The 12,829-nt window shown below is 61.2% G+C and overlaps 1 protein-coding gene across 1 annotated transcript in view; it reads right to left on the reverse strand.

Annotated features, from left to right (window-relative positions):
- The window catches only part of SORCS2 (sortilin related VPS10 domain containing receptor 2), a 124,844-nt gene that overhangs the window by 39,896 nt on the left and 72,119 nt on the right, over nt 1-12,829 (reverse strand). The gene's annotated exons all lie outside the window — the stretch shown is intronic.

Genomic DNA, 12,829 nt, shown 5'->3' on the forward strand with positions numbered 1-12,829 from the left:
TTTCCAAAATCCTCTTCCAGTGTGTGACACGCCCGTCAGGGGTGCCCGCCCTGCCTGTGCCGGCTCGGCTGTGCCCGGAGCCGCAGGCTATGCCAGCCCTGTTGGAGACGCAGAAAGACACGCACGCGTGAGCGCAGGAGCGAGTCTGCCTCCGCATGGGGCTCCCGGGGGAACCATCTCCTCTCCCTAGGGAGCAGGGTGTTCCAGGGTAGTTAAGCCGCCAACAGGGCTGGTCAGCACATGACTCGTTCCCTTACCCGCCTGCTCAGCACATCAGCCCAGCGCATTCTCCCACACTTGCAAAGCTGCGGGGTCCAACAAGGCTCCCAGGGATACAGAGGAGTGCATGGGATGGTTATCAGATGGCATCCTGGTGCCAGGCAAGATGGAGGGCTTCCTGGAGGAGGTGGCACCTAGGTGAGTCTTGAAAAGTGGATGGAGAGGTGACCGGCTGACCGAGGGTGGGGGGCAGCATGAGCAGAGACACACAGATGGGGGCCCTGCCTCTGATGCTCGTGGCACCAGCCTTAGCAAGGTCTCCATGGGCACAGGTGGACCCCACCCATCACTGGTGATTCAGAGCCGAACATTTCTAAATAGCACAACCTGGCTTCCCTCCCTGCACAGCTGGTGCCCCGAACATGAGGTGAGCCTACTTCGGCGATAGGAGGGCCTTCTCTTTATTATCTGCTTGCCCAACACCTCCTCATGGACCTCCGGAAAGGCTCCAGTAAGCCCTCCATGATACCATCTTGCAGCAGAGATGTGCTCGCTCCCCATCCCTCAGTATCAGGTGCTCCATGTGCTCCAGCCCGTTGCCCGAGTGCTCTTTGTGAGATGGCGTTTCCTGTGACAGCGGAGGCGCCCACACTGGCTCACAGCCGTCTCTCCAGCCCGGAGCACGCGGCCTGGTGCCAGGTGGACACGGAGCTCCCGTCCATGAGTCTGGTGCTGTTCCCACACAGAGCAAAGGCTGTGGGCACGGGGCCACCTCCCCACAGTGGCCTCGGCGAGGCCTGAGCGGGGAGCGGGGCGGAGGACGGTGCTGGCGGGCGCCCAGCACCATGGGGCTATTTTTGGCCTCAGCAGAGGACGAGTGGGCCAGGAAAGACGGGGAAGGAAAAGTGCTGACGAGGAAGGATTATTGGAGCAAAGAAAACAAATCAATTAGCATCGTTGGGGCGGCGACGGCTCGCCCCTCCCAACCAGAAACCGGGCTGCTTTAAGCGGGTATTCCTGCCGCTCGCTGCGGGGGAAGGGTGGCGCCGAGGCACTGGAGACTGTCCGCGTTTGGAATCAGAGACAGCGCGTCAGAGAAACATCTGCGGGTCTGACGGATGGGACCATGCAACGCAGGCCCCGGGGGGTGGGGAGTTGAGGGTACAGCAGGACCCTGGTGAGGCGGTGCTTGCAGAGCCCAGAACCAGAGAGTGAGCCCTGTGGGGGGCAGGCGAGGGCGTTCAGTGCAGGGAGCACTGGTGGGGAGGTCCCTTAAAGAAGAGGGAGGGAATTCCCTGAGCCGCAATCCATTCCTGGGCACTGAGCTGCGGACACCGGAGAGGGGGTCTGTACCCCACTGCCCCAAGAACCAATGACAGGTGACAGTGAGGAAGCTGGGGGCCACACGTCCCTGTGGAATACTACGCTGCCATGACAAAGATGGAGGAGCCCATAGGGACAGAAGTGGAAGTGCCTGGGGGGAGCCAGGTGTGACAGGCTGGGGGTGGGGGCTCCTCTACTCAGGGTCACAAACAACAGGCCAGGCAGCCAGGGGTCAGCAGATGAGACAAACCGAAGAGCCGGGGCCTGGTGGGCAGCCAGCAGCATGCCCACACACTGGCTCAGGCAGGGCACTGGAGAGACAGCGCCGCCCAGACCTGCAGCCGAGGGTGGCCCTGAGCCATTCTGGGCCTCCCCGAGTCCTGCCCCAGAGGAGAGCTGTGGGGTGAGGGTGTCCCGGCACAGCGGCTGGAGGACGCAGGGCCCTTGCTGGGCTGTGGGAGAAGGGCAGGGGTGGCCTGAACCCAGAGCCAGGACCTCATCCCTGGAAGTCAAGTCCCAGCACCCCCATGTCACCCAATCTCCCCACCCCCTCCACTCCCGGCAGAACCCCACCAGCCCTTCCCGGGGCTGGGCTTCCCCTGACGGAGACCCCAGGGGGCAAGGCCTCGTGGGTGAGGGGGTCCGGGCAGGACAGCGTGGGCTGACCTTCTGTCTCAAGCCCAGAGCCCAGCTCCTCCCGGTGGCAGGCAGATGTGCCCAGCAGGGGGACCCAGAAAACGAGGCTTAGATGCCAGGAAAGTTTCGCAGACAGCGGACAGACACAGGCTGCATCCGCCCCCAAGGCTCGAATTAGCCCCGACACGAAGACAGAGTGAGTCACGGAACAAAAATAACCACCAGTGACAGCCCGCCCAGGAGATGAGCGCGGCACGGCCCTACGGGGGTGTGTGGATGTGAGCATGGCCGTGCATGGGGACATGAGTGGTGTGGACGTGAGTGTGGACGTGAGTGTGGATGTGTCTGGACATGAGTGTAGACGTGAGCGTGGACATGTGTGTGGACATGAGTGTGGAGGTGAGCGTGGGTTGAGCATGGAGTGAGCGTGGCCATGAGCATGGCCGGGAGCCGGGGATGGATGTGAACGTGGATGTGAGTGTGGACGTGTGAGCACTAGAGCCCACACAAGCCTCTCATCCCAGACACACGCGTGCAGGGAGACACATATGAGTGCAAGGAGACACACAGAAACAGGGTGACAGCAGCATTCCAGAAGGTTCTCCAATCTGTATCTGGCTGAGGAAACTGGGTGTGAAATTTCCTTTCTTTAGAGTGAGTTTCTGGCTTGTTCCATTTTTATCCTGTGCAGCACTGCCTACCACTGTACTCAATACATATTTGTGGGATGAAGAAATACATTTTCACATGTTGATATTTTAAGATGAAATGTGCTAAATGCATAATCTGAAACGTAAATAATATGATTTTGTGAAGAGGGCTTTAAGGCAATCACAGGCCTATACAATGTAAATTTTCAAATGAAAGTTTACTTCTAATCTGTAAACAATTACCTATGTTTTATTTCAGCCCAATTTCCTTCTCTTTCATCATGTATTCCAGTACTCATCATTCATTTCTTCTTCCATTCATGTACCCATCACATACCTACTCAGCATACATCTATTTCTTTATTACTCACACATCATGCGTGTATCCATCCATCCATTCACCCATCGACCCACCCATCTATGTATCCACCCATCCATTCATCTACTCACCCACCCATCCATCCACCCATTCACGCATCCATCCATTCACCCATCCATCCGTCCATCCGTCCATCCATCCATCCATCCATCCGTCCGTCCGTCCGTCCGTCCGTCCGTCCGTCCGTCCGTCCATCCGTCCGTCCGTCCGTCCATCCATCCGTCCGTCCGTCCGTCCATCCGTCCGTCTGTCCGTCCGTCCGTCCATCCATCCATCCATCCATCCATCCATCCACCCATCCATCCGCCCATCCATCCATCCTTCCATCCATGCATCCATCCTTCCATCCATTCATCCATCTGCCCATCCATCCATCCATCCGTCCGTCCGTCCATCCATCCGTCCATCCGTCCATCCATCCATCCATCCATCCATCCATCCATCCATCCATCCATCCATCCATCCACCGTCACCTGTAGTGTCACCAAACAGCCTTTCTCCTCTGTGGCATGCGGCATGATGGCATGGTGTGAGTCTCCTAGCCAAGTTTTCTCTCAAGGGGGAGGCTCTGGTGGCAGAAGCACCTTCTGACCCTGTATGAGACGGCCCGACACAGCTGCCTTACAACTCCTCAACTTCTTGTTTCCTTCCAGCACCACGAGGGGGAGACATTTTTATTCCATCTAACGGACAATGGATTCAGTGGCTCAGAGGGGACCGTGGCCTGTTGAGGACCATACAGCATCACCCTTGAGACCTGAACCCATGTGTCACCCAAAGCCCCACCCTGCCACCTCGTGGGCATGGGAACCAACGAGGTACCAACCCGAAACAGCAGCATGACCCCTCCCACAATTACAGGATTGTGGGAAAGGACCCATTTGGGCTTGCTTGCTGCCTGACCATCACGGTTAGGCCAGCAGAGTCCCCGGGAACATTTGTAAACCTAATGGAGAGGCAGGTCCATTCCCTCCGGCCAGAGGCTGCCTCAGAAATCTTGTATCTGATCGATGGCAACTACATAAGGCAAGCATCTCTCAGGGCAGGAAAGTAACTGTGCTGATATCCAGAGCCTTGATTTATTAATCATCGTGAAAGGCCCAGAGCTCCCAGCCCGGCCCTAGAAGGGCCCAGCTCCTGGGGAAGATGCTTCCAGCGTGTTTCATTTGCCTGTCTAGAGACGGTCTGCGGGCAAGAGTCCATGCCCATTTAGGGGCGCGCGTGCGGGAGCACGAGGCCTCCAAGGGACAGAGTTGGGCAGTGTCTCTGGCCCGACACAGATCAGGTCAGGGCCTGATGACTCATGCCCGCCTTTGCTCCCCCAGCGCCCTGTGGTTGGAGACGGGCCCGGATGAGACCTGATCGTGTGTGCATGTGGCTAAGTATGTATGTGTGATTCATGTGCACTCGAGGCACTGAGCGTGCATGTGACCGAGTTCACGTGTGACTGAACGTGTGTGACTAAGTGTGCACGTGTGTGACAGTGTGCACATGTGACTGATGTACTGTGATGGGGCATGCGCATATGTGACTTCGCATGTACATGTGATTGAGTGTGCATGTGTGTGACTGAGCGTGCATGTGTGATTGAGCGTGCACGTGTAATTGAGTGTGCAAGTGTGTGACTGTGCACGTGTGTGATTGAGCATACACATGTGACTGGGTGTGCACGTGTGTGATTGAGATTGCATGTGTGTGATTAAGTGTGCACGAGGGTGACTGTGTGCATGTGTGTGACTGAGCATGCATGTGTGTGATTGAGTGTGCATGTGTGTCTGAGTGTGCAGTGTGTGACTGAAACTGAGCAGTTTCCACCCTCTCCTGAGGCCTGCCTGTGGACTAAGGTCTGGGACGGGCCATTCAGCCCTGACATGGACTTGCCGTGGGTCTGACACTTGCCTGTACCCACCCTCTGACCAGAAGTGAAGGGCAGGGAGTGTGACTGCCACACTAGGCCTCCACAGGCCAGCAGCGGCCACTGTCCCTTGGGGCTAGCCACATGGAAAGAATATGAGGGACCCGGGCAACCTCTGGCTGCCAACGGCACGAGGCCGACAAACCAGGGACAACGAGCAGGAAGCCGACCAACAAGAGAACGACATGAGATGGTCCGAGGCGGAACCACGACACAGAGGGGCACGTGAGGCCGGGGGCCAGAAACTGCATCAGGAAATATTTCAGAGATCAGGGCCTGTGGCCTAGGGCTGGGGGGACAAGCAGGTGGGAGAACATTCTAGAAGGAGAGGCAGCCAGTGCCAAGCCTGATGTGTGGACAGGTCAGGCACTTGGAGCTAGAACAGAAGCCTTGGCTGGGGACACCAGGGTGGGGGGAGTGGGGCGGGGGGGACCAGGCTCCAGCTGTGCACACAACCCAGGTGTGGAGGGGACAGTGGACGGGCACACAGGGACGGAGGGATGGAGGGACCGCAGGCAGGTGACACAATGTCACACAATGTGACACAATGTTCCTAACACAATGCAGCCAGGCAACCAGGCTCTGTGAGCACTGCAGCTTGCTCGTGGGGCCAACACTGGCCTGCTGGGGTCCCCAAGGCCCAGGGCAGCTGCTGGGGGACAGGTCCCCTGTAGGGAGAGCCTGAAGAGACTGTGCAGCCACGGAATTCTCCTTGGCAGGAATCACCTCCAAAATGTACATCGCGGGACCATGATTTCCACATGGCTGGTTTTAAAGCTGAGTAATTAAATGGTTTTACAGTCAGCTTTTAAAATAAGCTCTTTAAGTTACGAGCATAACGCATGTCCCTGGAACAGTCAAGTTGCTCTGTGCTTGCGTTCTAATGCCTCAGGTTCGATAATTGGGCGGAAAACGCTTCTTCCCTGACGCAGTGGCCTTTGGGGCCAGGAGGGCTGAGGGAGCCAAACTGGGGTTCCCACGGGGCCCGTTTGGGGAGCTGGGTTCCTGCAGGCAAAGGCACCCAGCCAGGGCAGAGGGGCCAGGCATGCTCGGACACGCACCATGTGTCCATGCTGTGTGCACTTGTCCACGCAGGAACCTGTGTCCACGCTGTGTGCACTTGTCCACGCAGGAGCCTGTGTGTACGTTGTGTGCACTTGTCCACGCAGGAGCCTGTGTGCATGCTGTGTGCACTTATCCACGCAGGAGCTTTTGTGCATGCTGTGTGCAATTGTCCACGCAGGAGCCTGTGTGTACATTGTGTGCACTTGTCCACGCAGGAGCCTGTGTGTACGTTGTGTGCACTTGTCCACGCAGGAGCCTGTGTGCATGCTGTGTGCACTTGTCCACGCAGGAGCCTGAGCCCCTCACTGCCTCCTCAAGAGCCCTGGGTTTCGGGGCAGTGGTCAGGCATCTCCATGTCCAACACTGGGACCCCTTAAGTGCAGAGTCCAGTGGGCCTGCACCGGGGGCCTCAGGTGTCTGCTGTGGGGGGCTCATCCAGCCCAGCCGGCTTGCGGGGAGCACAGACTTGTCCCGTCCCGATCAGTTTGCGGGTGAGGACAGAGCAAGACAGAGGCCTCTGCACGAGGGGCTGCAGCTGGGGTGGTGGACGGCTCAGTCCCTCACCATGGAACCGGACACGAGGGTCTGGGGGTCTCAGGCGGCACTGAACCCCCCTTCCCTGGGCTTTTCCAAGTTAGTGCTGGGGCAGTGCACACTGGGGCCAGGAGGGGGCGCTGACCCCCACAGGCGGTGGCCCCATCCACCAGTCTTGTAGTGACCCCGAAACTAAGTCTTTGGCCATTCTCCCCTCCCCCCCGGCCCAGCCTGGGCCAAGGGTGCAGCTGAGGAGGACCTGAGGCCTCAGGCCCCGCCACAGGGCTCCGACTCCTGTCACACACACAGGCCCCCTGCCCCCACCTGCCTCCTCACCTGCCTGCACAGCAGGAGGTGGGGGCTGCCGAGCGGAGGGCTGGGGTGCAGCCCACCCTAGAGCTGCTGTGCCTTGGGCCTGTTTCCCCATGTCAAGAACGGGCATTGTTGGGAAGAATCAGTGTGTCGGCCGCTCTGCAGAGACTGACCCGCCGTCCAGCGTGCCCAGCCCCGGTCCGCGGCCATGTCCACCTTTAAGGCAGCAGGTCCCAGAGGGCCTTGCAGTACCAACACCGTGGCCAGATTCCCTCAGCCGCCCTCGGCTGCTGGGACACATGTCTCACTCGGGGTTTAAGGGCCTTTTCTTTAACGGGGAGGATGGCCTCTGCGTGTCCCAGGGAGCCCCTGACCCCAGACCCCGCACTGGGCTTCTGGAGCACCCTGGGGCAGGGCTGAGGGGATGGTGGCCCGCAGATGGCCTTGCCTGCAGCTCTGCCCAGACACGACAAAGGCCAGGCGGAGCTCAGAGACGGGACACACAAGGACACTGTCCCCAGGGCCCCAGGCCTGCGGCCACTTTAAAGGCCCCACAGCAGGTTTCCTGCCATCACAGGAGCCGATTCTCCCCACGCTTGCTGAGATGAGAGACGGATTCTCCGGAACAATAAACTCAGGCTCGCAGGAGGGGCCCAAGGAGGGGCCCCCAAGACAGCCCCACCCCTGGCCCATGGGCTGCCTCTGAGAGCAGGGTGGGGGCGTGTGTCTCTGTGGGAACCACACCCCACCCACCACAGGGGGCCTGAACACAGACACCCCACCCCACCCCCGCCACAGGGCAGGCCTGCAGGAGTCGGGGGGGATCAGACATGGGGACCCCACATAGCGGGCGGCCACAGGGAGCCCAGTCCTACCCTCCCGCTCAGAACTCGGCCCCTCCCGGCTCCAGACACCCTCATCCAGGGTCCAGCACACAAGTTAGGGTCAGCGCCCACAGTGCCAGAGCCCTGCCCACGGCAGGTGACACCCACGGCCTATAGCTCGGGGAGCATCTTCCTGGGAGGCAGGGGGGGCAGGGGCGCAGGGGGGAGCAGAGGGGGCAGTGGGTGGGGCAGCGGGGGTGCAGGGGGCAGTGGGGGTGCAGGGGGGAGTAGAGGGGGCAGTGGGGGGCAGTGGGTGGGGGCAGTGGGGTGCAGGGGGCAGTGGGGGTGCAGGGGGAGTAGAGGGGGCAGTGGGGTGGAGGGGGCAGTGGGGGGCAGGGTGCACAGGGGGCAGTGGGTGGGGGCAGGGAGTGCAGGGGGAAGTAGAGGGGTGCAGGGGGCAGCAGAGGGGTGGTTCCCAGCAGGAGTCCCTGAGGGCTGCGGTGCGGGGAGCCGGGTCAGAACCACGGACAGCTCCGAGCCTGTGGCCCTGGGGGCTTTTCCCACACTGGGGTGGGGGCCCCTCCTGGAGCCCCTGCTCTGCTTCCTGTGCCCCTCGTCCCCTCCCTTGCAGCCAGAACTGCCTTTGCCAGGGTGAACCCTTACGCCACCACAGACCTGGGTCACACCAGGAGATGCTGACTCTGTGCTGGACAAGGCGGCGCTGTCCCCAGAGCCAGCAGAGACCACGCAGCCCAGCTCGTGGGGGCCCAGCCTGTGCCCGAAGCTGACCTGGGGCTCTGGCAGACCTCACTCCCTGCGCCCCACACCTGCTCTGGCCCTGGGCTCCTGCCCTGCTGCCCGATAGCCCTCCCCTCCCTCTTCCCTCCTCCCTCTCCCCTCCCCTCACCCCTTCCCACTCCACCCTTCCTTCTCCCTTCCTCCCTCTCCTTCCTCCCTCTGGATCCTCCCTCCTCCCTCTCCGCCTTCCCTCCTCCTTCCTCTCCCTCCCTCTTCCCTCCCCTTCTTTCCTCCTCCCTCCCTCACCCTCCCCTTCCTCCTCCCTCCCCTTCTTTCCTCCTCCCTCCCTCCCCCTCCCCTTCCTCCTCTCACCCCTCCCCTCCCTTCTCCCTCTCTTTCCTCCCTCCCCTTCCTTCCTCCTCCTTCCCCGCCCCTCCCTGCCCCTCCCTCCTGGCAGTACTGTGAAGGTCCTACAATGCAGCTGTGGGTCGCAGTTAGGCCAGGTCATGGTGCTCCCGGCCCCCAGACATGTGACCGTCTCAGTGCCATCGTCTCACAGAATGAATTCCTTCATTATTAACTCAGATCACCCATTTGTCAAATTACTCTACAGGAGCAGAAATATCAGTAACTGAACTTCCTCTCCTACCAGAGCTGGGCCGCGAGGGTATCGGGAGACCCAAGGGCAGCCGGCGGCCCCCGGCCCAGCACAGCGCAGAGGCCCGAGCAAACCCGAGACAGCTCACTCGTGGGAGGGATGGATGGGGTGGAAGGGACTGGGCAGGGGTGACGCGATGGGGACTGGGGTGGGAGGGATAGGGCAGGGGTGGAAGGGAGGGGACGGGGTGGACGAGACAGGGACAAGGGTGGGAGGGACAGGGCAGGCGTGGATGGGACAGGGCAGGGGTGGGAGGGACGGGATGGGGGTACGGGATGGGGTGGGGGTACGGGATGGGGTGGGGGTACGGGATGGGGTGGGGGTACGGGATGGGGTGGGGGACGGGACAGGGCGGATGGCACAGGATGGGACAGGGTGGATGTGACGCGAGGCTGCCTCCTACTCCTGCCTCTTGTCATGTCCAGTCTTGAGCTGCTGCCTGACACCATACTGTCACCAGGTGCTCCTGGGTCGCCACAGGAAGGACCCGGATCTCGGCTCTCGGTCCCGGAACCCACCAGGGCCCGGCCCGAGCATGGCGGTAGAGTTGGGCCTGGCGAGGCACAGGGAGAGGAAACACCCACCAGGAGGGGTGGGGCCCGGCTGAGGGGACAGGCACAGTTACTCGTGGAGGGTCTCCCGAACCCTGGCCACAGCCTGGGGTGTCCCTGCAGGGGCTCTGACTTCTCCGAGCCCACAGCCCCCACAGTGAGACTCAGTTTCCCCACAGCAGGAGGAAGCACTGCGCAGGACCCCTGGCTGTCCGTGAGCTGGCAGGTGCGAGGGGGTCAGACAGATGTGGCACCTCAGAACCTGCAACCCTGCCCCCACCCCTGCCTGACCTGGGGGACGGAGCGAGAGAAGGACAAGAACGAGGGCGGGGAGAGAGAGGCGCGTCTGGGTTGAGCCTGATGTGCAGACGGAGGCACCGCACCGGCCGGCCGGTCTCCGTGCCTATAATCAGGTAATGGATGGGTTTGCAGGAAAATGTGAATACTATTAGGAGTCTATTTAGTAACAATTACGGGCCGAGCAGCACTTTAGCGCTTCTTAAGAGACCACTTTGCAACCTGTCTTATAAAATGAATTCCCCTTTATTTTCATCTCCCCTGCAGTGTAATCACAGCTCCTGCTTTTGCTACCCACGGGCAGGGCAGCACTCTACAATCGTCCTGGCATGGCCCGCAGCCCCGGGCCTGGCACTCCCCCCCGCCCCACGCTGTCTGCAGTTCCCATATCCGCTGATCAGGGGCAGGTGTGAAGGCACAGCCCAGGGGAGCAGGGATGGTGGGAGACGCTATCAGCACCCAGGTTTGCATTAAAGATTCATTTCACCGCACACAGGCATGCAGCTGGACTGAATACTGTAACTGAGTACGCAGGCATACGTTCCAACCGTACTCCTGTCGTCCCGAGGGCCAGTATGAGCCTGGGGTGCCCGGACACTTGTGGGGCCCAGAGCGGGCAGGACCAATCTTCGCCCGCTCGTGCCCGACAGTCTGAGGCCTGGCTGTGTGCCCAGCACTCAGGACCCATCTTCCAGAAGCTCTGAGTACTGGGAGCAAAGGCCCAGGAAGAGAGAACAGCGCTCGGCCACATGGTGGGCTGGGGAGGGTGAGCTGGGGAAAAAGGGTGTGGTCCCCAAAAGGCGTTGGTACTCTCCCAGGTGGTGATCACGGCTGCCTCGTGTTGGGGACCAGAAAACGGGTGCTCAGAGACGGGGAGAATGGGGCTGGCCTCATGGGCTGAGCCACGTGGCAGGGGCATGGCCCTGCAAGCCCCCACACTCGGAAGTGACCGTGCAGCCATATCAGCACTAGCGAGGCTCAAGGCAGACCTGAGGGGACGTGGGGCTGGGAGCACCCGGACTGCAGGGGCCCCAACTCACGTCCCACCCACGCCCACGAGGACTGTCCTCGGGCGCCCCACAGGCCCAACCACACAGCGTGTCCCCCATCACGTGCTGCTTTGTCCTGCTCCTGCCAGCGCTGGGCGCTCGGCCTGATGGAGGGACACTGGCCAGGGGGCTGGAGGGTGTGGGCAGGGCGAGGCCCACCTGTGCCAGGCCCTGGCGCTGGTGTCCCGCCGTGATGACGGGGCCAGCACGACCAGCCCCATGCCCGCCACTGTGCTCTTACTCGAGTGGTTGCCCGAGGCTTCCTGCAGCCCCTCACTCAAGCTCTGCAAGGTGGCGTCATACGGGGAGGAGGCAGGACAAGAGACAGGACAGCAGGGGGCGCTCGCCCTGCACGGCCCCCTCCCCCAGGCTCCCCCTGAGCACAGAGACAGGAGTAAACCTGGGCCACTGCCAGGTATGGCCCCAAGACCAACAGCAAGCAGGCGTGTGACTGAGGGCACAGGTGAGCAGCTCGCCATGTGCACTGAGCACTGAGCCAGGAGTAAGTCCTGCGCACCCCCAGGTATGGCTGCCCCAAATGTGACTGGGGTCTTCCATGGAAGATTTTCACAATGGGGAGCCTGGGGCTGGAGCTGGGGTGGACACTGCCCCCTGGCTGCCCCTCTGGCTGCCCAGTGCTGGCCCAGGACCTCCAGTCTGTACCTCCGACAGGGCTCGGGAGCACCTGTGAGGCCTGCCTGGAGACCAGAGCCAGATGTGGGTTCTGACCCATGAGCCAGACACGGGCTGTGACCCAGTAGCTGGCACAGGGCCCCGGGGTCGTGCCCTGCCCGGTTGCGTCCTGCCTCGTCCACACTGGCACGCCGCTGTGATGGTGGCGTCAGGGCGAACCCCGCCCTCCCCCCCGCTCCATGTGCTCGTCTCAGAGCTGCTCAGCAGACGACTGGCGGGTGACAGCGTGGGTCCCGGGCTGTCTGCAGGCGTGCTCACACTCGAGGGTGGAGCGGCCTCTGAGTGAGGAGGGCAGTGACGGGCAGTGACGGGCAGTGACGCTCCTGTCCGGGGTCCTGGACGGTTCCAGGCTGCCCAGGAACAGACACCAAGGACAGGACCTCCATATGAATTGCAATTGTCACAGAATCGGTGAGCAATTAAATAGTTATCTGTCCTGCATCAATTACTCTCTCCGCCTCCCAGGCCCGCTACACTTTCAACAAAACGCAGCCGTTTCCTGGCTGGTGGGAGAATGAATGTGTGGGCAGCGCCCCCTGGAACAGCGCAGTGCTTGCACACATGCTTATGTGTGTCCTCGTGCACCCACTCATACATACGTGTGCAAATGTGTACGTGCCCATGTGTGTGAGCGTGATTCTGTGTGCAGGCGCGTGTTTGCGCATGTGTGCATGTTATTATGGAAACAGGTTCTCTGTGCTTGGGGCCCCCAAGGCGAAGGTTGCAGCAGAGGGGGCTGGGGCGGGCTCCATGTGGGCAGGCCATGGTTTCTCAGCTGGTGGAGGGGTGCAGCGTGTGGGGCAGTCCAGATGGGTGGGGGACACCCAGCCAGCCTGTCCCTTCCCTCCCAAGTAGCCCCCATGCTGCAGTGGCTGCATCCCAAAAGGCGAGCTCTGTCCCTGCACCCATGTCTGTCCTGCAGGTCAGCGAGGTCAGGAATATAGAGATGCTCGGACAAGAGCCACTGGGGTGATCATCGGGGGACA

Source organism: Sorex araneus, chromosome 5 (assembly GCF_027595985.1).
Source record: "Sorex araneus isolate mSorAra2 chromosome 5, mSorAra2.pri, whole genome shotgun sequence".
Classification (NCBI taxonomy): domain Eukaryota; kingdom Metazoa; phylum Chordata; class Mammalia; order Eulipotyphla; family Soricidae; genus Sorex; species Sorex araneus.